At 45.2% G+C, this 26,746-nt stretch overlaps 1 long non-coding RNA gene across 1 annotated transcript; it reads right to left on the bottom strand.

The window, feature by feature from the left end:
* Window positions 1-372: 372 nt before the first annotated feature.
* LOC148139975 (uncharacterized) lies at window positions 373-26,339 on the bottom strand. Its single transcript, XR_015753274.1, has 5 exons — window positions 26,302-26,339; window positions 18,979-19,085; window positions 10,366-10,478; window positions 5,239-5,345; window positions 373-1,856 (listed from the first exon to the last, which is right to left on the bottom strand). It is a non-coding gene; the product is annotated as an uncharacterized LOC148139975 (long non-coding RNA).
* Window positions 26,340-26,746: the final 407 nt, after the last annotated feature.

Here is a 26,746-nt window from a genome sequence, read left to right on the forward strand (position 1 = left end):
TGATCACATGTCAGGGTAGCAAGAAAGGGGCCATTCCCCTGGGTCCTGCTCCCAGAGGGATGAAGCTGCTAATGATCGATTAATCCCTCACCCACAGCCTCCTTCCCAGGCACTGACCTATGCTGCACATAGTCCAAAAATTGGCCAGCACTGCACCCGTGCACTTGTCTCCCCTCCTACAGCACGTGCTCCCGATCATACAGGAGTCCAGGTGATTGACAGCAGCTGCTGCCCAATATATCAGAATCCCTACAGTATGGAAACAGGCCCTTCGGCCAAATATGTCCATACTGACCCTCCAAACAGTAACTTACACTGACTCATTCCCCTTAACTAATGTAACTAATACTATGGACAATTTAGAATGGCCAATTCACCTGTCCTGCACATCGTTGGATTGTGGGAGGAAACCCGCTCAGACACGGGGAGAATGCACAAACTCCACACAGACAGTCGTCCGTGGCCGGAATCGAACCCGGGTACCTGGTGCTGTGAGGCAGCAGTGCTAACCACTGAGCTGTCTCTGTTGAGTGGAGGGGGCATGACTGGAGGACTGGGACAATGGGATTGTGAACAGTGAATGAATGCGTAGGACACTGTGGGATGGACAGGTCAGTGAGGGACAGGATAAGTGCAGCAGCAGGAGGGGATCCTGGACAAACTGAGCAATGGGAGAGTCTGACAAGAGAGAAACTACAGAAAGGTTCTGTTTGGAGGCTCAGGCAGGGACAGCTGGGAGACAGTATGGCCTGGTGGCTTGGGCAGGTTTACTAATCAGCCTCTTCAAAGATGCTGTTACTCAACTCTGAGCCTGATCCTCCTAGTCCAGAGGTAAGGACACTTACATTATTTCCTGGTGGGCAAGGGATACAGGGACTGCCTTTCAAAAGGATCTCACCTGTGTTGGTGACATCAACAAGACTCAATACAGAGTCACTGACAAAATGCTGGCATACTTGAACTTCATCCAGAATATTAACACCTATAACTGGGCAACGCAGACCCCAATGTACAGAGTTAAATCCTGGATACTAATAACAGCTTTGTGCATGGGAAATCATATTTCATAAATTTGACTCAGTTTTTTTGAAGAAGTAACAAAGAGGATTGCTGAGGTCAGAGCATGGACATGATCTACATGGACTTCAGTAACGTGTTTGTTAAGGTTCCTCATGGGAGACTGGTCAGCAAGGTTAGATCGCATGGAGTACAGAACTCGAAGGTAGAAGGCAGAGGGGGCTTTTCAGGCTGGAGGCCTGTGACCAGTGGAGTGTCACAATAATCGGTGCTGGCTCCACTACTTTTCATCATTTATATCCATGATTTGGATGTGAACATAAGAGGTATTGTTAGTAAGTTTGCAGATGACACCAAAATAGGAGGTGTAGTAGACAGTAAAAGAGATTACCTCAGAGTACAAGAGGATCTGGATCAGATGGGTGAATGGATTGAGGAGTTCAGTTTAGAAAAATGCGAGCTGCTGCATTTTGGAAAAGCAAACTTTAGCAGGATTGATACAGTTGGTAGTAAGTTCCTGGGGAGTGCTGCTAAACAAAGAGTCCTTGGAGTGCAGGTTCATAGTTCCTTGACAGTAGAGTAGCAAGTAGAAAGGATAGTGAATGCCGCAGTTGGTCTGCTTGTCTTTATTGGTCAGAGCATTGAAAATAGGGGTTGGGAGGTCATATTGCGGCTGTACAGGACATTGCAAAAGTTGCTGAATCAATATTCCATATAATTCTGTTCTTCTTCCTATCAGATGGATGTTCTTGAACTTTAAAGAGATCAGAAAAGAATTATAGCATGTTGCAAGGGTTGGATAAGCTCTTTTCCTGGAGTGTCAGAGGCTGAATGGTGACCTGAAAGAGATTTTTAAAATCAGGCTTGGCATGGATACGGTAAATAGACAAGTTATTTGCCCTGCAATGGGGGAGTACAGAACTAGGGGACTGTGGGGGAGGGTAGTCAGACAGGGGGTGGGACCGAAATGGGTGGGGAAAGAGAGGTGGCTGACAGAGAGGGGTGGCATAGAGACAGGGGGACAGAAAGTGGGATTAAAGAGGAGGGGAACAGACAGGGGGAAAAGAGGTGGCTGAGAGAAAGGGGGGACAGACCGGGGGTGGGGGGGGAGGCAACCAACAAAGGAGGGGAAGAGACAGTGGGTGGGGGAGGAAGAGGGGGCAGGGGGAACAGGCCGACAGAGGGGGGGGGACGGACAGAGTGGGGGGAGACGGGGTGGGAGCAGACAGAGCGGGGGGAGACTGGGGGAACAGAGGGGGAAGATGGAGAGTTATTTTATAGATCTAAAACTCAACCCTGTTCCTGTTTTCTCCTCCTCACCTTAATTCCCTCTGAAGGGCTCAGAACAACTGCATAGTTCTTGGAAAGTAGAGTTTCAGGGAGATCAGGTGCTGAACATGGCATTTGGGACACTAACATTGAATGGAATGTGCTGATTCGATTCGATTCCACTATCTGTGGGGTGTTTGCACATTCTCCCTGTGTGTCTGCTTGGGCTTCCTCTGGATGCTCTTAATTTCCTCCCACAAATCCAAAGACATGCAGGTTAGCTGGATTAGCTTTGGGTAATGGTAGGTTACAGAGTTAGGGTGGAATGCTGTTCCGATGGTTGGTATGGTCTCATGGGCCGAAAGGCCTGCTTCCACACTGTAGGGATCCTGTCACTGAGTATAGGGATTAGGAGGTCACGTTGTAGCTGAGTAGGGCATTGGTGAGGCCAGTTTTAAAATACTGCATTCAATTGTGGTCTCCCTGATTTTAGAAAGATGTTACCAGAATAGGACTCAACCTCTTAATGACAAGTTCCTGGGAAGTGTTGACAGACAAACAGACCATGCAGTGTGGGTTGATAGTTCCTTGAAAGTGTGGTTGAAGGTAGACAGGTCGGTGAAGGTGGTGTTTGGTATGCTAGCTGTTATTGGGCAGTGCATCGAGGATAGGAGTTGGGAGATCATGTTTCAGTTGTACAGTTTATTGGTTCGGGCACTTTTGGAAGCCCCATACTACTTTCAATTCCAGTCTCCCTGCTATAGGATGGATGTTGGGAAACTTGCAAGAGTTCAGAAAAATTTTTCCAGGGTGTTGCTAGTACTGGAACATTTGAACCATAGGGAGAGGCTGAATAGGCTGAGGCCATTTCCCTGCAGCACTGGACACTTTAGGTGGCTTTATCGAACTTTATAAAATTATGAGGAGCAATGATAGGGCGACTAGTCATGGTTTCTTTTTTCCAAGGATAGGGGAGACCAAACAAATGTGAATCTTTTTTCCAAGGTGGAAATGACAAATTCTAGAGGAGAGATGGCAAGTTTAAAGGAAATGAAAACCGAAACAACTGAAGATGCTGTAAACCAGGAAGAGAAACAGAAGTTTCTGGACAAGGTCAGCAGGTCTAGCAGCATCTGTGAAAAGAAATTAGAGTTAACGTATCTGAGGAAGGGTGACCAGACCCGAAACATTAACTGAGTTTTCTTCACAGATGTTGCATGACCTGCTGAGCATTTCTAACATCTGTGCAAGTTTAAAGGGAGTTGTTTGGAGTATATACCTGAGAGTAACTTTATAAAGTGCGAGTGAGACCACATCTGGAGTAATGACAGAAGTTTTGGTCCCTTTATTTAAGGAAATACGTCAATTCATCAGAGGCATTTCACAGAAAATTGACTGGGTTGAACCCTGGTTTGCAGGGATTCTCTTTTAAGAAAAGTCTGAAGAAGTTGGGACTCTACTCACTGGATTTGGGATGAATGAGAGGGGATCTCATTGTAACATGCAGGATTCTTAAGGAGTTTGACAGGGTAAATACTGGGAGGATGTTTCCCATCATGAGGGAGTCTGGAACCAGATTCTGGGTCAGTCACGGAATCACGGATTCTGTTTTGGAATTCGTCAAGTTTAAGGCAACACCGACACAGGTAAGTGGTTTCAGTAGCAATGGAGCTGGGGTGAGGTGGAGACAAGCAACATTTTAAGAGATTGGAATTCCTGGGTGTTTGTGATTGTGTAGAGGTCTGATGAGAAGGTCACCTTGGGGTCAGATATGAGAGCAATATTGTGGTGAAACAGAGTGTGGTTCTGCCTCAGACAGTTCCCAGGGAGAGGGAGGGGCTCAGCAGTAAGGGAAAGTAATTTGTAATAGCAACTGAAGGCAATGGGTTTAACCATTGCAACGTTCCATTGCAGGAAATTGCAGCCAATCCCGTAGTGGGAGTGTAATGAGCAGTTTGATAACTGAGTAATGGAGAGGGATGATGGGGAGGGAGAGCTGGGCATTGTTAGTGTACATGTGAAACCTAACACGGTGCTTTTGGACGATGTCACCTCCTGGCAGGATGTAGGTGAGAAACACGAGGGACCAAGGAGAGATCCTTAAGGGACCCAAATACAAGGAATTCAGAAAGGAAAGGGAGAGTTGGGATGGAGCAGGTTTTTCCAACAACGGTGGGGTCAAATATTAGTTTGTAGCAGAATGGGAGAGAAGGACATAACCAGAAGAGACAGACAGATAGAACAAGCAACAATATCTGTGAATTGGTGAGGGGGAGTGATGAGGAGGAGGAGCAGCCCAACTCCAAAAGCACTATTTCTACATTAGTGACGTCATCCAACTCCAACCTAGTCTCAGCTCATTGACTGAAATACTCGTCCATCCCTGTGTTATCTCCAGACTTCGTTATCCAAACACACTCCTGGCCAGCCTCCCACATTCAACTTACATGCAATCTCAAGAGTATCTAAAACCCTACTGCCCAAGTGCTCACTTGTACCAAAACTTGTTGACCATCAAAAGGCTCCTATTAACAAGCAACAATTTAAAATTCTCACCCTTGATGTAATTCCTGGCTGTGAACATTCCTGTCTCCCTGCACCAGACAACCTGTGAGACCCCGACAACTCATTTTCTTTCAGACTCCCAACGATGTGTTTATTCATTGCTTCAATTGTCTGGCTGTTTCTACTGTTGCCAAGACAACACGGTATGGAATTCCCACCCTAACCCTCTCAGACCTTCTTTCCTCCTTTTAGATATTCCTGAAAACCTGCTTATTTGGCAACTCTTTTAATCACCTGACCTAATATCCCCATCTGTGGCCTTATGTCAGAAGTTCTCAATAGTATTTCTGTGGGATTATAAACATGATAAAAAAAACTGTTGTTGATTTGCACACACATTGTCAACTCTTCACTGTCGCTGAGTGAATAATCTATAACAGCTCTTACCCAAACATATTGTGGGAGCATCTTCACCACACGAACTGCAGCTGTACAAGGAAGTCAAACATCATCTTCTCCACAGGCAATGGGGCTTTGGCACTGATCATTGGTATCTGTGGAGGGAGAAACACACAGTTGATATTTCAGGGAGTGCAAAATGAATTATAGGGAGGGAAAATGGTGCAGAATTTGGGATTTTCAAATTTGTGTTTTACAACGTGCACTAAGTTCTGTAAAACCTCTCAGTCCATACCGTGAAAATTTCCTTCTCTTCCTGGTCAATATGTCTTTCTTTTCCCCTGCCCTTCACCTTCACACATTTCCAATGCCTTGGTCACAACAACACTGTGCTGCCAGTGAAGTTTATCACGTGGTTGAGTATTGTCCCGCCCCACATTCACTCCGATTGGTTGAAGGACCAACTAACACCTCCAGCCCCCGTTCCCCCACTCTTATTGGTCCTGCGCTGACATCAATAATCCGAGGCCCATTGTGGGCTGGAGCATGCTCAGTGCTTCCTGCTTTTGCTGCTGTTCATCAGGTATGAGAGAGAGGGCTCATCCCTGTTTCTCCTGATGTCAGACAATAGCAACAACTACCTGCATTGTATGGAGCCTTTCACACTGACAAATCTCCTAAAATGCTTCACGAATGATGAAACGTTGATTAAAGAGAACGATTTTTAGATACATCTTTAAGGCGGAGAGAGGGGGTTAGGGAGGATATTCCAAAGGTTTGTGTCCTCGGCAGCTCCAATCGTGGAGTGATATAGGTGGGCAACAGCTTACAATGGAGACAGTTAGTCGCTAACCATAGGTTAACAACCTCATGTCGTAGTCCCCTACCCAACCCACCAGGCCTTGTTCTCACAGCCTGCCATTACACACTACCTATGGTTAGCCACTAACAGTCTCCACTAACAGATAGTCACCCTCCCCCAGCCAGATAATTTTCCTTATCCAACCGTTCTTCTCACTCTATCCCCACCTATCCTTTACTCCTTTTATCTTCCCCCCACACTAACTTCTGCACATAAACTGACTTTTTTTCTCAGTAACATCTGTCCTGAGGAAGGGACACTGGGTCTGAAACTTTAACCATGATTTTTCATCACAGATACTGCCAGAACTGCTGAGCTTTTCCAGAACGTCCTGGTTGTTGTTTCTGATTTACATCTTCTGCAGTTCTTTTGGTTTTAATTTACCGGGAGTTTGCAATTCAGGTCCAACAGCCTCTATCCCAGTCTCTGCTGTCTCTCCCAACCCCAAACAGTGACACTGCACCGGCACAGCTCATGGACAGGTGTTGTCTTGCTGGCCACACCCCTCATTCAATCCCATTGGCTGCAGGACCACACAGACTCTCCTCCCATTTGTCTGGAGCTGCCGTCAATCAGCCGGGCCCCATTGTGATGAGAGTGGAGGGCTAATCCCTCTCTCTGCCCTGGGATGAGCTTCATCATTCACAGTGAATGGGGCAGTATCACAGAGCACAGGGGCCGGCTATTCAGCCCATTGGGACTGTACTCTCTCCCTCTGGAGATGCTGCAAATCTGTCCCAAGTCCCCTCCCATGTGCCCATAGCTCCCCAAATCTTTCCTTAAAAAGTAAAATTCCAAGTCTCTTTCAGAATACCTGCTGAATCTGTGTCGTTCAGACTGTTCCAGATGCTCAGAACTTACTGAGTAAAATAGTGTTCACATTTTCACCTTGTATTATTTGCCAATTACTTGAAAGTAGTTACTAAAAATTGTGACAGTGTTAACAATCCCTCTCTCTCTCTCTTCAAATTCAAGGTTCTTGGAACCTAATCTGCACCAGATCGAAATCACTGCTTCACCTTCTCAGCTCCAAGAATAATTATCTGTGCTTCAGCTAGCTCTCCACAAAATAGAGGAATGCATCTTAATATATTACGATCAAAGAAACAGACCTTCGGTCCAATTTGTCCATGCCAACAAGGAATCCTAAACTAATGGATTCCCATTTACCATCTATTGGCCGGTATCCATCAAAACCCTTCCTATTCATGTACCCAATTGGAAGTCTTTTAAATGTTGTGATTTTATCACCCTCCACTACTTCATCTGGTAGCCCCTCCCATACACACACCACACTCAGCTTGAAAACGTTGCCACTTAGATCTGTTTTAAATCTTTGCCCTCTCAACTTAAACCCAGGTGCTCTAGTTTTGGACCCACCTAACCTGAGGAAATAGGACCCCGGCTGCTCACCTTATCCACGCCCCTCATGAATTTATAAATCTCCATGAAGTCACCTCTCAGTCTTTGACTCTCCAGGGAAAATAGCCCCAGCCTATTCAGCCTCCCCCTGTAGCCCAAATCCTCCAATCCTGCAACGTTTTTGTAAATCTTGTCCAAACCTTTGCAAGTTTCACAACATCCTTCCCAGAACAGGGAAATTCAAACTGAAAACAGAATTCCAGAAGTGGCTTAATCAACGTCCTGTCCAGCCACAATATGACATCCCAGCTTCTGTATTCAATACATTGACCAATAACGGAGAGCATTAATGGAGTCCCATTGCCAGCGGTTCACCCTTATCCCTCTAAAGTCTTCCTCTTCATGTACCCAATCAAATGCCTTTTAAATGCTGCAATTGTACTATCCTCCACCCCTTCCTCTGGCAGTTCATTCCATACTTGCAATGCCCTCAACATGAATAAGATGCTCCTTAGATCCCTTTTAAATCTTTCCCCTCTCACCTTAAGCCTGTACCCTCCAGTTCTGGACCCACCGAACTTGGGAGAAAGTCCCTGACTGCTCACCTTATCCATGCCCTTCATGATTTTATAAGATCACCTCTCAGCCTCCAACTCTCCAGGGGAAATAGTCCCAGCCTATTCAGCCTTTCCCAATAGCTCAAAACGTCCAACCCTGGTAAAATCCTGGCAAATGTTTTCTGAACCCTTTCAAGTTTCTCAACATTATTCCATGAACAGGGAGATTGGAACTGAAAACAGAATTCCAGAATGGCCTTAATCAGCGCCCTATCCAGCCACAATATGACGTCACAACAGCTGATTTCAATGCATTGACCAATAACGGGGAGCGTACCAAATGCTGCATTCACTCCCCTGCCTACCTGTGACTCTTCTTTCAAGGAACAAGGAACCTGCACTCCAAGGTCTCTTTGTTCAGCAATGTTCCCCAGGACTTTGCCATTAAGTGTATAAGTCCTGCCCTGATTTGCCTTTCCAAAATACAACAACTCACATTTATCTAAATTGAACTCCGCCTGCCATTCCTTGCTCCAATGGCCCATCAGATCAAGATCCTGTTGTATTCTGAACTAACCTTCTTCACTGTCCACTACACATCCAATTTTGGTGTCTTCTGTAAACCTACAAACCATACCTCATATATTCACATCCAAGTCATTTATTTAAGGGCCCAATATCCATTCTTGCAGCACATTGCTGCTCACAGGCCTCCAGTCCGCAGAGCAACCATCCATCATCCTCTGTCTCCAACCTTTAAGGTAGTTTTGTAATGGCTTGCTCTCCCTGCTTTCCATGTTATCTAACCCTGCTAACCAGTCTGCTTTGTGGACCCTTGTTGAATGTCCATATAAACAACATTCACCGCCTGGACTAATCAATTTTCTTTGTCACTTCAAAACATTCACTCAAGTTAGTGAGACATAATTGTGCATGTACAAAGCCACATTGACTGTCCCTGATCATTCCTTACCTTTCCTAATAGATGGATATCCTGTCCCTCAGAATCCCTTCCAACAACTTGCCTGCCACTGACTTCAGGCTCACTGTTTTCTTGTTCCATGGCCTCTCCTTACCACTTTTTTTAAAATAATGGCACCTCACCTGTCGCTATCAACGATACAAATACCTCAGGAGAGGCCCAACAATCCCTAGATTTCCAGAAAGTTCCAGGATACACCTGATCAGGTTCCAGGGCTTTATCCACCTTGATGCGATTTAAGACATCCAGTACCACCTCCTCTGTAACATGGACACTTTTCAAGTTATCACTGTTTATTTCTCCAAACTCTCGAGCTTCCATATACTTCTCCAGTAAAAATGAAGTGAAATATTTGCATATCTTTCGCACCCCCTGTGGTTCCATAGACAGCCTTGTTGACCTTTAAGGGGTCCTATTCGCTGGTCCAGTTAATCTTTTGTCTGTGATATATTTGTTTAATCTCTTTGGATTCTATGCCAGGACATCCCAGAAAGGCTTACTTCAAGGACCATAATTTTCCTCTGACTTGATCAACAATGCCCTCCAACACATACCCTCTACTTCCCGCACCTCCGCCTTTACCCCATCCCTCCAGCCACAATAAAGAATATAACCCTGCGGTCTTCACCTTCCACCCCATTAATCTCCAGATACAGTGCATTAAAATCTGTTATTTCTGCTGCCTAAAGTCAGACCCCACCACGAGAGACATATTTCCCTCCCCAACCCTATCTGTGTTCCGCAGAGACCATTCCCTCTGCACCTCCCCTGTTCGGTCCACACCCTTGACCGTCCCTTGCCGCCATGGGAGATGTAAAACGTGTGGCCACACTTCCCTCTGACCAAGACAACAAAAGGATCTTTTCACATCAAGCAGAGATTTGCCTGCACATCCCAAAACCTCATATACTGCATCTAAAAACTATGGGTAATTTAACGTGGTTCATCCAACTAACCTACACATCTTTGGACTGTGGGAGGAAACTGAAACACCCGAAGGAAACCCTCACAGACACTGGGGAGAATGTGCCAACTTGAACACAGGCAGTCGCCTGAGGCTGGAATCAAACCCAGGTCTCTGGGGCTGAGGAAGCAGCGCTAACCACTGAGCCACAATACTGTGGGTTCTTTGGTGCTGATGCGCTGCCCCACTGATAACTCAGTCACTCACCTGCCTCATTTCCTAAGTGGCAGTGATGACGGAGTGAAATTATCGCTAGACAGTTAATCCAGAGACCCAGAAAACATTCTGGGGACCCGTGCTTGAATCCCATCATGGCAGATTTTGGAACGTGAATTCAATAAATATCTGGAAAAAATAATCTAGTGACGACAAGGAATCCATTGTCAATTGTTGGAAAAACCAATGTGGTTCACTAATGACCTTTAGGGAAGGAAAATGCCATCCTTACCTGGTCTGGTCTGCATGGTCTGGACTCAAGATCTATAGCAAGGTGGTTGACTCTTAACTGCCCTCTAGGTAAACGCAGCAATAAATGCTGGCCGAGCCAGTGACAGCCTCATCCTATGAATGAATAAAGAAAACAGGTCAGGTTTTGTTCCTTCTCTAGTAGGTACATCCTACAAACTGAATCTGAAATGTTCTCGTACACACTGAACAAATACCTTCCCATCCAAGCCCTTGACACTACAGCACTCCGAGGCCATGTTGTTAAAGTTAAAAACCCTTATCATTGCATTCATATTATTCTTACAGATAACTGAGGTCTCCTGGTAAAATTGTGCATCAATTCCTCACTGACTATTAGGAGAGAGTCTAAATTACAATCCCAGTAAGATGGCCATCCCTTTGTTATTTCTCAGTACCAACCAAATAACTTGCCTGGATGTACTCCCAGGAATATCCTCCCGAAGCCCAGCCAGAATGTTATCCCTAATCAAAAACACCTCTCTCCCTGCTCTGTTGGCTTCTTTCTATCTTTGCTATAGCATCTATACCTGGGACATTAAGCTGCTAGTCCTATCCATCCCTGAGTGATGCCTCTGTAATTGCTTTAATATCCCAGTGCCATGTTCAAAACCATACCCTGACCCCACCTTCCTGACCGGTCAGGTCTCTTGCACTGAAATAAATGCAGTGCAACTGGTCCGTCGCACCTCATTCTGTGACTTGCTCTTGCCTGCCTTGACAGTCTGACTGGTGAACAGTACCAGCCTCAGACTCACCTCTTTTCTCACTATCTCTTTAGGATTACCCTGACTCCCTCACAGGTTTAATGCCTCCCGAGTGGCACTAGCAAATCTCCCTACTCGTCAGGACCCCATGCTTTCACCTTCCTATGCCATTGGTACCAATGTACAATGACCTCCCACTGGTTATTTTCCCTTTTGAGAATATTCTGCTCCCTCTGTGAGACATCCTTGACACTGGCACCAGGGCAGCACCAACCCATTCTGATGTCTCACTGTCAGCTGCAGAAATGGCAGACTGTGCCCCTGACTGGCGAGTCCCCTATCACCATCGATCGTGTGGAACTGGATACACCTCACATTTTGTTAGAAGCCAGTCTCAGTACCAGTAACTTGACTGTCAGTGCTACATTCCCCTGAAAGTCTATTACCAACTACATTTTCCAAAACAGTATATTTGTCTGAGATGGGGATAGCCATGGGAGACTCCTGCAGTACCGACCTACCCCTCCTAGCTTTTCTGGCAGTAACCCATCTACCTGACTGTATCTGCAGTACTCTGCATTCCTGAGACTGCCACCTATAACACCCCCCGGCTCCTGTCAATTCCTCACTGCCTTTAATCACTCCTCCACCAATCCATGCGATCCAACAGGATTTGCAATCACACTTCCTGCAGACAATCATCAGGATCATTGAAACTCTCCCTAATCTCCCACATCCGACAGGAACAGCACACCACTCTACAACAGGCCATCCCTCCGCCTTAACAACCTACAGACCAAGACAAAGACACAGTCTTACTGCTCGGAAAATACTGCCAGACAATAACTTAATTCTTACGTTTCATATCTTAAACATTTAATCAAGAGACCGTAAGACATTAAAAAGAAATCCTCACCTTACTCAGGATTGTAGATTTAATAAAATAAAACCGACTAAGATTGATATTTGAAGAGACTGAAACTCACTGAGCTGATCCCCGGCTCGGAGTACTTCCAAGGGTAAGGTCTCTCGGTGGGCAGCTGTGAAATGTCTCTGTTTCTCTTCTCTGCCCACTCCACTTCCAGAGAGGTTTTTAACTTCACAGCAAGTCAGCTCAGAGGGGTCACTGCTTGGTTTTATTCACTGGGGGTTGTCTTTGCTGCCCAGATCAGTATTTATTGGCCACCTTTACCGCCTCCCTGAAATGCTGCAGTCCATGTACACCACAGTGATGTTTGGACAACAACCCCCCTCTGGCCATACAACCCTCCCTGTCTCTGTAATCCCCCTCCGGCTTCAGAAATTACATGTCCGTGGCATAAGATTTTTATTTGGATTCATTTTTGTTTAATAAACCCCCCCAAAAAAGTGAAGTATTTTGCCCCCAAACAAATTTCTGTTGATTGACCTTTTGGAGAGGCTGACACATGGACTTTGCAGTATTTTATCTCAAATTGTACACCTAGAATGATGGAACTTTCTTTTAAACACTGCTAAAAAGGGAGGCAATGGCTTAATGGTATTCCTGCCAGATGAGTGATATGTACAGTGTTCCGAGGATTAGGGTTAGAATCCCAACATGGCTGACGGCAGCATCGGAATTCAATACAATCTAGAATGAAAAGGCGAATGATGACCATGAAACTATTGTTGATTGATAGAAACCCATCTGGTTCACTAATGTCCTGTAGGGAAGGAAACGGTCATCCTCACCTGATCTGGCCAACATGTGACTCCAGACCCACAGCAATGTGGTTAACTCTCAACTGCCCTCAGGCAAAATACTTTACAAACTGTTAACAAATACTCCGCAGGTATCACTTAAAAACTGGCTGTTCACATTGGGACCATGTGAATTTCTGAACAGCCTGAACTAAAACTGAGTTTCAGCTTTACCTTCTCCCCGTCTCACATCAGTCTGTTTACACCCAACTCCAGAACAATCTCATTGAGCCAAGCAGCCCTCTCAGTGCAGCCGTGTCATTTTCATTGTCTGCTCATACCTACATTGCCCTCAGCCTCCTGTACTTTCCAATGCATCTCAATGGGAGCTCAGGGACACCACCTCATGTCTCAATTCAGCCCTTTGTAACCCTAGAGTCAACATGGACCTCAGCAGTTTCTGAATGAACAGACAGTTGTCAGAAGCTGGAACATTCCACCTGAAAAGATACTGGAATTTGAGTCCAAAAGGATTCTTAATGGGAAGTTTGCACATAATGGAAAATATGAAGTTTACAGGTTAACATCATGAAGTGGGTGATTGTATGAACTCTCAGATTTAGACCCAAAGAGACGACGTGTAATTTGGATAAATCTGTGCTCCCTCTCAGACCAATATCTCCTTCCTCAGCTGCAGGTCCCATAACAGAGCACACACCCAAAGGGTGAACCAACCATGAATTTGTACATCTTTCTGCTTAACAAAAATATTGGAGATATCTTCCCACAAACAGAACAGACAAACCTTTTTCCTTCCCACAGTTAAATGGCAATGATATTCAGATCCTGATGACTCCATTGACTGTAAAAACTTGCTTTTGAGATCCCAACCTCAATTATTCTGATTTAATATCCTGTGAAATGAATTCACAAAACAAAACTCACAGTCAGTACAGGAAGAATATAAAGACATACTTTTTTCTTGGTATGTGCTTGATGTGTAAATGCCTCTCTTCAAGTTGCACGACCCCCCCCCCCCCCCCCCATCCTAGGAAGGGGACATGCACATGCACCTCACTGTACCTTACCCCCAATAAAAATGGCGGCCATATCCCAGGACCTTTCACCACCTGAGGGCCGCAGCCATTTTCCCATCTGCTGCAAACGCATGATTAAGAGTTTCTAATTCAGACTTACAAACCGCACAGAGTGTAATTAAAACTTCCCAGTCTAAAGTGACTCATTATCTCCCTGTCTCCAAGGCCACTGTCCCCTTCCCTGTTTGCGTCTCCCACATTCACCAACGGCCGAATCTCGTGGCACTGCACAGGCAGAGTTACTGGTGACGTGTCATCCCACTGGCCACGCCCCTCATTCACTCCCATTGTTTGGATGACCAGCTGGTTCCACTTCATCCACCAGTCCTGCCACCTTTTCCTATTTGTCCGAAGCTGCCATCAATCAGCTGGAGTCCATTGTGAGGTCAGTGGTGGGATCCTCCCCCTGTCTGAATCAAACACAGAAGGTGTATGGATGGTGTCAATCAGGAACAACAAGCAGAAGGTGCTGGGAAAGCTCAGCAGGTCTGGCAGCATCTGGGAACAGAAATCTGTCCAGTGGCCCTTCCTCAGAAACGATGGGAGCTGGGAAAATTAGAATCCTGACAGTGTCGAAACAGGTCATTCGGCCCAAACGTTCCACAGCGTCCCTCCGAAGGGTATCCCACCCAGACCCATTCCCCTACCCTATTACTGTATATTTCTCCTGACTAATGCACCTAACCTACACATCCCTGAACATTATGGGAAATTCAGCTTGGCCAATTCAACTAACCTGTAGATCTTTATATTGCAGGAGATAAGGGTTAAAGAGTAAATAATAGCTAGGGATAGACCCAAAGAGAGACCAGAACATTTGGAAAGACAAAGGAGTGGATTATGATCTGGCTGGGGGGTGCATTGCTGTTAATGGAAGGGACAGGAACCTGTGCCTGGCAGCATCTCAGTGGAGGTGGCGGAAATGGCGACTGATGATCTACGTTCTGCTGCAAAAACAGACTCCGAGCTTCCAGCTGCCTGCCACTTTAACACACGAGCCTGTTCCCTTGCCAACATCTCTGTCTCATGCTTAGTGCAGTGTTCCAGTGAGGCCAGAACATAGCAAATGGCCCCGTATTTCAAGGACTGCAATTTCCCCTCCCATGTGGTCAATATGATCCACTATATCTTCTCCACTTCCCGCACCTCTGCCTTTGAAACCCACACCTCCAACTGCAACAAGGATAGAACACCCCCCCCCCCAAGTCCTTACCTTCCACCCAGATACAACACATCATCCTCTGCCATTTCCACGAGCTACAATCAGACCACACCACCAGATTCTTCAGGGGTTTGACAGAATAAATACTGATGTGTCTGAGGGTAAATAATGAGGGGGGAGTTTGAAACCAGATTCAGAGTCAGTCACAAAATCAAGGGTTCTGTTTCGGATTCGTCAAGTTTAAGGCAACACAGACACGGGTAAGGGGTTTCAGTAGAAATGGAGCTGGGGTGAGGAGGAGATAAGCAACGTTCAAGAGATTGGAATTCCTGGTATTTGGAATTGTGTAGATGTCTGATCAGAAGGTCAGCTTTGCGTCAGATATAACAGCAGTATTGTGAAGAGTGTAGTTCTGCTGAATAGTTCCCAGTGAGAGGGAGAGGCTCTGCAGTAAGGGAAATGAATTTGTCAGGCAACGGGTTTAACCACTACAATGTTTCATTGGAGGAAACTGCGCCTAATCGAGTAGTGGAAATGTAGTAAGCAGTTTGATAACTGAGTAACAGTGGGGTAATGGAGAGGGATGATGGGGAGGGAGAGCTGGGCATCGTCAGTGTACATGTGAAACCCAACATGGTGCTTTTACACAATGTTATCTCCTGGCAGTCTGTACGTGAGATACAGAAGGGACCAAGGACACCAAATGCAAGGAATTCAGAAAGGAAAGGGAGAGTGGAGATGGAGCAGGATTTTGGGAGAGAAGGACATAACCAGAAAAGACAGAACAAGGAACAATATCTGTGAATCGGCGAGGGGGACTGATGATGATGAGGAGGAGGAAAGAGTGTTGGAAAGTCTATAGTTTAGTGAAATTAGGGTAAAGGGTCAAGATGAGCTCTGATAAGGCTTGACAAGAGACTGGAGGAAAATGTAAGTTTAGGACAAAAACCGGGAACACCCCGTGAGGCAGTTTGGCCAGTGGGAGGGAGGGAAGCAGCAGATCAGATTATCTCAGTCTTAGTGACAGAGAAACTCCATGCGCTCCAAACTCTTGTTGTTGGAGAGAAGGATGGAGGAGACAGAATGATGGACAGTGTTTCACAAAGAAACAAAACCTGGGTAAGTGATATTTAAAGTGAGTGAACAAACCTAATGTATTTAACTTTTATCCAAACTATTAAAACAAACGACTAAAGTCCTGGTTCGAATCCCATCTTAGCAGATGGTGGAATCTGAATTCAAGAAAAAAATAACTGGAATTAGGAATCTCCTGATCTCCATGGAACCATTGTCAATGGCAAAAAAAAACCCTGCCAACCTGACAGTCGCCCAGCCAGCTACTCACTGAAATAATCACTGCAAAGTTTCAACAAAGTAATGAAACTGGATGAACCACTTGGCATCTAAGAAGGCACCAGAAAATACAACCACAGAATCAGCCCTCTCGATGGTACAACGTCCTCCTCACTAACATCTGGATTTTGGTGCCAAAATGTGCAGAGCTGTCTCACAGACCAATCAAGGAACAGCCTGACATCCTCATACTCATGAAATCAACCCTTACAGACAATGACCAGACACCACCATCACCAGATTGTGGTGATGGAAAAGCGCAACAGGTCAGGCAGCATCCGAGGAGAAGGAGAATCGATGTTTCGAGCCTAAGTCCTTCATCACCCTGACCTGCTGTGCTTTTCCAGCACCAGACTCTTGACTCTAATCTCCAGCATCTGCAGTCTTCACTTTCTCCTGAAATCTCTGGATATGTCCTGTCCCACCGTCAGGACAGACCAGGCAGAGATCGTGGCACAGACAGGGAGGATTTGCCCTTGGAGTACTCAGCATTGACTCCGGACACCAGGAAATCTCATGGCTCCTGCTGATTACCACATACTGTTCTCCCTTGGCTGATGGATCAGTTCTCCTTCATGTTGAACAACATTTGAAGGAAGCACTGAGGAAGTAAAATGGTGTCAAACGTACTCTGGGTGCAGGAATTCAATGTCCACAATCGAGATGAGCTCTGCAACAGAATTACTGACTGAGCTGGCCAGGTCCTAAAGGACATAGCTGTTCATCTGAGTCTGCAGTGGGTGGTGAGGGAACCAAGAGTGTACAACATACTTGATCTCATTGTTATGAAGTGACCAGCTGCAGATACATCTGGCCATGACAGTATCAGTATGAGCGACCATCACACATTCCTTTTGGAGACACAAGTCTTGGCTTAAAGTTGAGAAAAACCTCCATCGTGTTGAGTGACACTATCACTGTTCTAAATGGGACAGACTTTGAATAGATGTAGGATCTCAAACTGGGTATCTCTGAGGCACTGTGGGACATCAACAGCAGCAGAACTGTACTCCAGCACAATCTGCAATCTCATGGGTTTGTAAATCCTGCTCTCACCCATCACAATGGACAGTAAAGGAGGGCATGTCATGAGCAGCACCAGGCAGACCAAAAAATGAAGTGCCAACCTGGTGAAGCTACCAAAAAGGACCATCTGCATTTCAAACAGCATCAGCAGCAAGCAACAGAGCTAAACGATCCCACAACCAATGGAACACATCGGAGCTCTGCAGTTCTGCCACACCCAGTTGTGAACGGTGATGGACAATTTAACAACTCACTGGAGGAAGCATCACAGATATCCCCACCTTTACTGATGGAGGAGCCTCACACATCCATGCACCAGATAAGATGACAGCATCTGCAGCAATCTTCAGCCAGATGCAAAGTGAGATGATCCATCTTAGCCTTCTCCAGTGTTTTCTAACATCACAGATGTGAGTTTTAAGCCAGTTAGCTTGAGTTTGAATAACATCAAGAAATGGTTAAGTAGTGCAAAGGCTATCGGCTCTGCCAACATTCTGGCAATAATACTGATAGCTTGAGCTCCAGAACTTGCCATCCACCAAGTCACGTACCGCTCCAGCACTGGCATCTACTGACAATGTGAAACATTGCCTAGACATGTTCAACACAAAAACACAGGGCAATCCAACCCAGCCAATTTCCCTCTATCAGTCCACACTCGATCAGCAGTAAATTGATGGAACATTTTATCAACAGGGCTGCTCAGCAACAGCCAGCTGAGTGACACTCATTTTAGTCTCCACCAGGGCCACTTAGCTCCCGATTGTGGTACCGCCCTGATTCACAACCTGACAATTAACTGAATCCCAGAGGCGAGGTGAGGGTGACAGCCCAGTCCCACTCAAGACCACTAATTCTAGCTGATTCCACCCTTGTCTCAGCTCATACACTCTCATCCATCTTATGTTATCTCCAGACTTCATTATCCAAACGTACTCCTGGCCAGCTTCCCACATCCAATCTCACTGTAATCTCAAGAAAAACTCTGCTGCCCAAGTACTCCCTCGTACCAAAACTTGTTGATCCATCAAAAGGCTGCTATTCATAATCAACAACATAGAGCCACAGAGATGTACAGCATGGAAACAGACCCTTCAATCCAACCCGTCCATGCTCACCAGATATCCGAACCCAATCTAGTCTCACCTGCCAGCATCAGTCCCACATTCCCCAATTTAAAATTCTCACCCTGGATTCAATTCCTGGTTGTGATCATCCCGAGCTCGCTGCAACACACACCCTTTGAGACCTTGACAACCCATTCTGTTCGAGACTCCCAATGATCTGTTAATTCATTACTTCACCTGTGTGGCTGCTTTTACAGTTGCCAAAGCAACAAGGTCTGAAATTCGCAGCCAAAACCTCTCAGGTCTGCTTTCCTCCTTTAAGACATTCCTCAAAACCTGCTTATTTGGCAATGCTTTTGGTCACCTAACCTAATATCACCATCTCTGGCCTTATGTTTAAAATTCTCAATAATATTTTTGTGGAATTATAAGCATGATAATAAAAATACAAACTGTTGTTGAATTGGACATTATCTTCAGATCTTTACTGTTGCTGAGTGAATACTCTGTAATGTCTCTTACCCAACCACATTGTGGGAGCACCTTCACCACACAAACTGCAGCTGTGCAAGAAAGTCAAACATCACCCTCTCCACAGGCAACAGGGCTTTGGCATTAATCACTGGTATCTGCGGAAGGAGAAATACAGTTGATGTTTCAGGGAGTGCAAAACGGATTACAGGGATTGAAAATGGTGCAGAATTTGATAGTCAGAAATGGAAGGAAGATACACTTGCTTATTGGAAAAAGGAATTCTTGACTGTTAAAGATTTTCCAGCAAATATTGATAAGCAGCACATGGTCAGGGGCTGTGCGGCAGTGAAAAATTAACTTACAAAAATGTACGTAAAATTAATAGTAAAATACCAAACAGATCAAAAATACACCCATTGTTCGATACTGACGAAGCTAGATATTGACAAAGTGGTCATGAGGGAGCCCAGAGATAAAGCAGAGCAGTATAAGTTGTTATGATCCCACAGTCATAGAGATGTATAGCACCGACACAGACCCTTCGGTCTAACTCATCCTTGCCAAACAGGTATCCGAACCAAGACTATTCCCATTTGCCAGCACTTGGCCCATATCCCTGTAAACGCTTCCTAATCATATCATGTGTCTATTTAGATGCCGTTAACATGTTTTAATTGTACTAGCCTCCACCACTTCCTCTGGCAGCTCATTCCACCCACTGCATGAAAGAGTTGTCCTTTAGGCCCCTTTGAAATTTTATCCGTTCACCCGAAAGCAATGCCCTCTACATCTGGACACCACCATTCCAGGGAAAACACCATGTTCATTTCCTCTATTCATGCCCCTCATGATTGTATAAACCTCCATAACATCACCACTCAGCCGATGGCACTCCAGGGAAAATAGCCCCAGCCTTTTATGCCTCACCCTACAGCTCAAATCCTCCATCCCTAACAACATCCTTGTAAGTCTTTTTTGAAACCTTTCAAGTTTCACAGCACCCTTCTGATAGGAAGCAGGCCAGAATTGCACACACTATTCCAAAAGTGGCCTAACGAAAGTCCTGTACAGCAACATGACCTCCCACATCCTATACTCAATGCTCGAACCAATAAAGGAAAATATACTGAACACCTTCTTCATCATCCTATCGACCTGCAACTTGACTTGCAAGGACTATGAACCTGCAATCCAAGGTCTCTTTGTTCTGCAAACGTTTCCGGGGCTTTGCCATTCATTGTATAAGCCCTGCCCTGATTTGCTTTTCCAAACTAAATTAAACCCCATCTGATCAATATCTCATTGTAATCTGAGGTAACCTTCTCCATTATCCACAATACCTCCAATTTTGTATGACCTGCAAACTAATTTACGATACCAAATCATTTAAATGAATGACGAAACAAATCCAGAAATAAACATCCATTTCTCTGAGTTTGAATGTGCTCTGTGTAAATCCTGCCCAATGACTCTGTACCAGAGAAAGACTGCACATGCGCCTGGCTGCACATTGCCCCCTACAAAGCTGGTGGCTCCGCATGTGTCCAGTGAATTTTTGCCCCAAATAAAGATGGTGGCGTGCACCCATGCCTGCAGCCACACTGAGGCAATTCCCCGTTTACTGAAAACACGAGACTGGGACGTTCAAATTTGTGTTTTCCGATGTGCACGTTTTGTTTGTAAAACCTCTCCGCTCATACAGAATCTCTCTCACCTCCTGCGGTTCCACAGACAGCCTTGATTTTTGCGGGTTCCTATTCTCTGCCTGGTTACTCATTTGTCCTTAGTGTATTTGTACAATCACTTTGGATTCTCCTTAAACCTATTTCCTGAAGTTATCTCATGTCCCCTTTTTGCCCTCATGGTTTACCTCGAGTATACTCCTATTGCCCCTATACTCCTCTAGGGATTCACACAAAAACAGCTCTCTGTACCTACCATATGCCTCCTTCATTTTCTTGACCAGGCCCTCAATTTCATTCGATCGGCAGCATTCTCTACACCTACCAGCCTTGGCCTTAACAGGAACATACTGTCTGTGTACTCTTGTTGTCGCAGGCCTATGGAGGCAATGGCAGATGAGGACAGAGGAGCAATCATTCCCAGTAAAGAGGTAATGTTGGGAAAGATAACAGCCTAAAGCTAGATGGGTCTCCTGGCCCTGATGGATTGCATTCCAGGGACTAAAGGAGATGGCGGGGGTGGTGGTTGAGGGTGGGGTGGTTGGGGGGGGGGGGGGGGTGGGGAGGGTGAATAACAAAGACTCGTGATAATTCACTAAAATTTGTTGGTTTCTGGGATGGTTTTGACAGACTGGAAGCTGCAAATGCGGTGCCACTATTTTTCAAAAATGACCCGTTAGCTTAACTTCTGTAGTGGAGAAAATGCTTGAATCTCTCAAGGAAGTAGTGGTGAGATATCTGGGTAGAAATTGTCTCATTTAGCAACACAGCATGGATTCCTGAAAGGCAGGTCACGTTTAAGGATTTACTGGAATTATTGGAAGATATGACGAGCACATTGGACAAGGCGGACTCGGTGGATGTGGTGTACCTGGATTTCCAGAAGGTATTCGACAAATTGCCAAACAAAAGGCTGCTGAATAAGGTAAAGATGCACAGCATTATGGGTAATGTATCATCATTGATACAGGATCGGTTAACCAACAAAAAATAAAGAATGGGGATAAACGGGTGTTTGGTTTAGTGTTGGCACTACAACTTGTTTGCAATTTACACAAATGTTTTGGAGTTGAGGACCAAGTGTATGGTGTCAGAGTTCACATTTGATACAAAGATGAGGTAGAGCAATGTCTGCAGAGGCCACTGTCAGTATGCACAGGGATACAGATAGGTTAAGTGAGTGCGTAAGGATCTGGCAGATGGAGTTCAATGTTGGAATATGTGAGGTCATCCACTTTGGTTGGACTAACAGCAAACTGGATGATGAAATGGTGAAAACTTGCAGCAGGCTGCTGTGCAGAGGGAGTTGGGTGTACTTATGCATGATTCACAGGAAGTTGGTTTGCAGGTGCAGTACTTAATTATGGCAGTGAAGGGAATATTGTCCTTCATTGCTAGAGGGATGGTTATGCTGCAGATGTACAGGGTGCTGGTGAGGCCACACCTGGAGTACTGTGTACAGGTTTGGTCCCCTTACATTAGCAAGGATGTACTGGCACTGGAGGGAGTACAGAGGAGGTTCACTAGTTTGAGTCAGGAGTTGAGAGGATTGGTGTATGTGGAGAGATTGAGAAAACTGGTTCTATAGTCATTGTAATTTAAAAGAATGGAGGTTGGAGAGGAAACAATAAAATTATGAAGGGAGTAGACAAGATAGAAGCAGGGAGGCTATTTCCACTGGGGACGGGTCAAACTAGAGCATAACCTGAAAATAAGGGGGAGCAGATTTAGGGCTGAGTTCAGGAGGAGCTTCTTCAGCTAAAGGGTTGTGAATCTGTGGAATTCCCTGCCGAGTGCAGCATTTGATGTTATCAACTTGAATGCCTTTTAGGCAAAATGTAGATTTGTGAACTCGAAAAGAATTAAGGGTAATGGTGAGAGAGCAGGAATGTGGAGCCGAGGCCATGAAAAGCTCAGGCCTGATATTATTGAATGGCAGAGCAGGCTTGAGGGGCCAGATGAAAGTTCTTGCCTTGTGCCATCAAAATTGGCCTTTGTCCAATTCAGAACCTTAACGTTTAGATCTGGTATATTATTTTCTGTAACTATTTTAAAACTAGTAGAATTATCAGAGACTCCCAACAGTGTGGAAGCAGGTCATTCAGCCTATCACATTGATACTGACCCTGAGAGCCTCTTAACCTCCACCTGTAACATTGCATTTCCCAGGGCCATCCAACCTACACATCCCTGAACATTTTGGGCAATTCAGCCTGGATAATCCACCCAACCTGGATAATCCACCCAACCTGCACATCCCTCAACACTGTGGGCAATTCAGCCTGGATAATCGAACCTACCCGACACATCTTTGGACTGTGAGTGGAAACCAGAGGACTCCGATGAGATCCATGGAGAAAACCCCAATAAGGTGATCATCCCTTTCTTATTTCCCAGTTCCACCTGAATATCCTCCCTAAGCAAAAACATAATGCTATCCGGAATCAAAAATGCCACTCCCCCTCCTCTATTGTCCCCCTTTCTATTCTTCCTATAGCATCTATACCCTGGAACATTAAGCTACCAGGCCTATCCATCCTTGAGTGATGCCTCTGTAATTGCTATAATATCCCAGTGCCATGTTCAAAACCATATCCTGAGCTCATCTCTCTTCCCTGTCAGGCCTTTTTCATTGAAGTAAATGCAGTGCAACTGCTCAGTCCGACCTCATTCTCTGCCTTGCCCTTGCCTACCTTGACTATTTGACTTCTGAACTGTACCAGCCTCAGACATACCTCTTTTCTCACTATCTTCGTGGGTTTACACCCACTCCCTCACTGATTTATTGCCTCCCGAGTATCACTAGCAAGTCTCTCTGCCTACATATTAGACACCTTCCAATTCAGGTACAATCCATCCTTCTTATGCAGGTCAACTCTACTCCAGAGGAGATCACAATGATCCAAAAAATGTAAATCCTTTTCCCCTGCACCAGCTCCTTAGCCACTCATTTAGCACCTCCTCCACTGTAATATGGACATTTTTCAAGATGTCACCATTTATTTCCCCACATTCTATACCTTGTATGTACTTCCTCATAGTAAATAAGATGCAAAATACTTGCCTCCGTATCTCGCCCATCGCCTGCAGCTCCACACAATGGCTGCCTTGCTGATCTTTGAGGGTCACCTCTCAGTCTTTGACTCTCCGGAGTAATTATACCTAGCCTATTCAGCCTCACCCTGTAGCCCACATCGTCCAACTCTAGCAAAGTCTTTGTAAATCTTGTCTGAACTGTTTCATGATTCACAACATCCTTTCCAGAACAGGGAATTTCGAACTTAAAACAGAATTCCTGAAATGGCTTAATCAATGTCCTGTCCAGCCACAATTTGACGTCCCAGCTTCTGTACTCAATGCATTGACCAATAAATATAAGCATATCAAACACCACCTTCACTCGTCTGCCTACCTTCGACTCTACTTTCAAGGAACAATGAACCTGCACTCCATGTTCTCTATGTTCAGCAAAATTCCCAAGAACTTTATCATTAAGTGTATAAGTTCTGCCCTGACTTGCCTTTCCAAAATCCAACAGCTTACATTTGTCTAAATTGAACCCAGTCTGCCATTCCTTGTCCCAATCGCCCATCTGATCAAGATCCTGTTGCATTCTGAACTAATCTTCTTCATTGTCCACGACACCTCCAATTTTGGTGTCTTCTGTAAACCTACTGACCATATCTCATATTCACATCCAAGTCAATTAGTTAAGGACCCAATATCCATTCCTGCAGCACACTGCTGCTCATAGGCCTCCAGTCCACAAAGCAACCCTCTTTCACCACCCTCTGCCTCCTACCTTCAAGCCAGTTTTGTATCCAAATGGCAAGTTCTCCCAACATTGCATGTTATCTAACCTTGCTAACCAGTCTGCTTTGTGGAACATCGTTCAGTGTCAATATAGACAACATCCACAGTCTACCTTCAAAAAAACTCAATCAAGTTAGAGAGAGAGAATTTCCCACACACAAAGCCATGTTGACTATCCCTAATCATTCCTCATCTTTCCAAATACATGTAAATCCTGTCCCTCAGATTCCCTTCCAACAACTTGCCTGCCACTGACTTCAGGCTCACTGTTCTCTTGTTCCCTGGCCTCTCCTTACCACCTTTTTAAATAATAGCACATGTCTTCCAGCACCTCACCTGTCACCAATGACAATATAAATATCTCGGAGGGGAACTGCCATCATTTTCTTAGCTTTCCACAAATATCTGGGATACACCTTAACAGGTCCCAGGGATTTATCCACCTTGCTACGATTTAAGACATCCAGTACTACCTCCTCTGTAATATAGCCAGGAACTGGGCTGTAGTGGACAATTCATTTACAGAATGGTGTGTGAACGTAATCATAAAATACTAAACTGAGCAAAAATACACTCAGAGACTGAGGAAGCTAGATAATGAACAAGTGGACATCAAGGAGCTCACAGGCGAATCAGAGCAGTGTTCACTTTTATGATCCCACAGTCAGAGATGTCTAGCACCGAAACAGACTCTTCAATCCAACCCGTCTATGCCAACAAGATATTCTAACCTAATCTATTCCCATTTGCCAGGACTTGACCGACATCCCTCTGAACCCTTCCTATTTAAATGCCTTTGAAATGTTACAATTTTTGTTGCCCTTTAGGCTCCTGTTGAATTTTCCCCTCACACCCAAAACCTCTCTCCTCTAGTTCTGGGCTCCACCACCCCAGGATAAACACCTTGTCTACTTACGCGATCCATGCCCCTCACGATTATATAAACCTCTTCAGCATCACACCTCAGCCTATGACACTGCAGGGAAAATGGACCCAGCCTATTATGCCTCTCCCTGCAACTCAAATCCTCCAACCCTGGCAACATCCTTAAAAATCAATTCGCAAACCTTTCAAGTTTCAGTACCTCCTTCTGATAGGAGGGAGACCAGAATTGCACACAATATTCCAAAAGTGGCCGAACCAATGTCCTGTCCAGCTCCTTTACTCAACGCTCTGACCAATAAAGCGAAGCATACGAAATGTCTTCTTCACTACTCTATCCACTTGTGACTCTACTTTCAAGGAACTGTGAACCTACATTCCAAGATATCATTGGTCAGCAAGACTCTCCAAGATCTTACAATTCAGTGTGTGAGTCTTGCTCTGATTTGCTTTTCTAAAATGCAGCACCTCACATTTATCTAAATTAAACCCTATCTGCCACTCCGCAGCCCATTGGCCCATCTGATCAATATCCCATTGTATTCTGAGACAACCTTTATCACTGTCCACAATACCTCCAATTTTGGTGTCACCTGCAAACTTACTAACTGTACCGCCTCTATTCATATCCAAATCATTTAAATGAATGACGAAACAAATCCAGAGAAAAAAAATCAATTTCTCTGGGTTTGAATGTGCTCTGCGTAAATCCTGCCCTATGACTCTCTACCAGAGATGGCTGCACAGACACCCCTCTGAACTTTGCCCCCTACAAAGCTGGCGGCCGCACGTGTCCAGTGAATTGCCGCCCCGAATAAAGATGGCGGCGCTTACTCGAGTCAATCGCTAAATGAGGCATTTTTCCGTTTACTGCAAAAAACGAGACTAAGTTTCAAATTTGTATTTTCCGATGTGCACCAAATGTTTGCAAAATCTCTCAGCTCATACCGACACATTTTCCCTCCCGCTTCCTGGTGTTTATTCCTTTCCTGACTGACAACTCTCCGCCCGCACATTCGCGCTGTTCGCGAGGATGATCACGTGGTATTACCAAGTCCCGCCCCTCGCTCACTGATTGGTCGGAGGGCCAATTGCCCCGCCAGGTCCTCCAGCTCCGCCCCGACATCAATCTTTGTTGGCTGGAGCATGCGCACTGCTTTGTGGCTTTTGTTGCTATTCATAAGTTACAAGAGTGAGGGACAAAGTTAAAAACACACAACCACCTGATGAAGCAGCAGCAACGCTAGTGCTTCCAAATAAACCTGTTGGACTATAACCTGGTGTTCTGTGAATTTTAATTTTGTCCATCCTAATCCAACACCAGCACCTCCAAGTCACGAGTGAGGGAGGAATACATAACATAAGAACTAGGAACAGGAGAAGGCATTCCTGTCCTTTGAGCTTGCTCTGCCATTCAATAAGATCATGGATAATCATTT

The sequence above is a fragment of the Chiloscyllium plagiosum genome, unplaced genomic scaffold (assembly GCF_037043375.1).
Source record: "Chiloscyllium plagiosum isolate Xiang-an unplaced genomic scaffold, Cpla_swu_hap1 HiC_scaffold_36, whole genome shotgun sequence".
Classification (NCBI taxonomy): Eukaryota; Metazoa; Chordata; class Chondrichthyes; order Orectolobiformes; family Hemiscylliidae; genus Chiloscyllium; species Chiloscyllium plagiosum.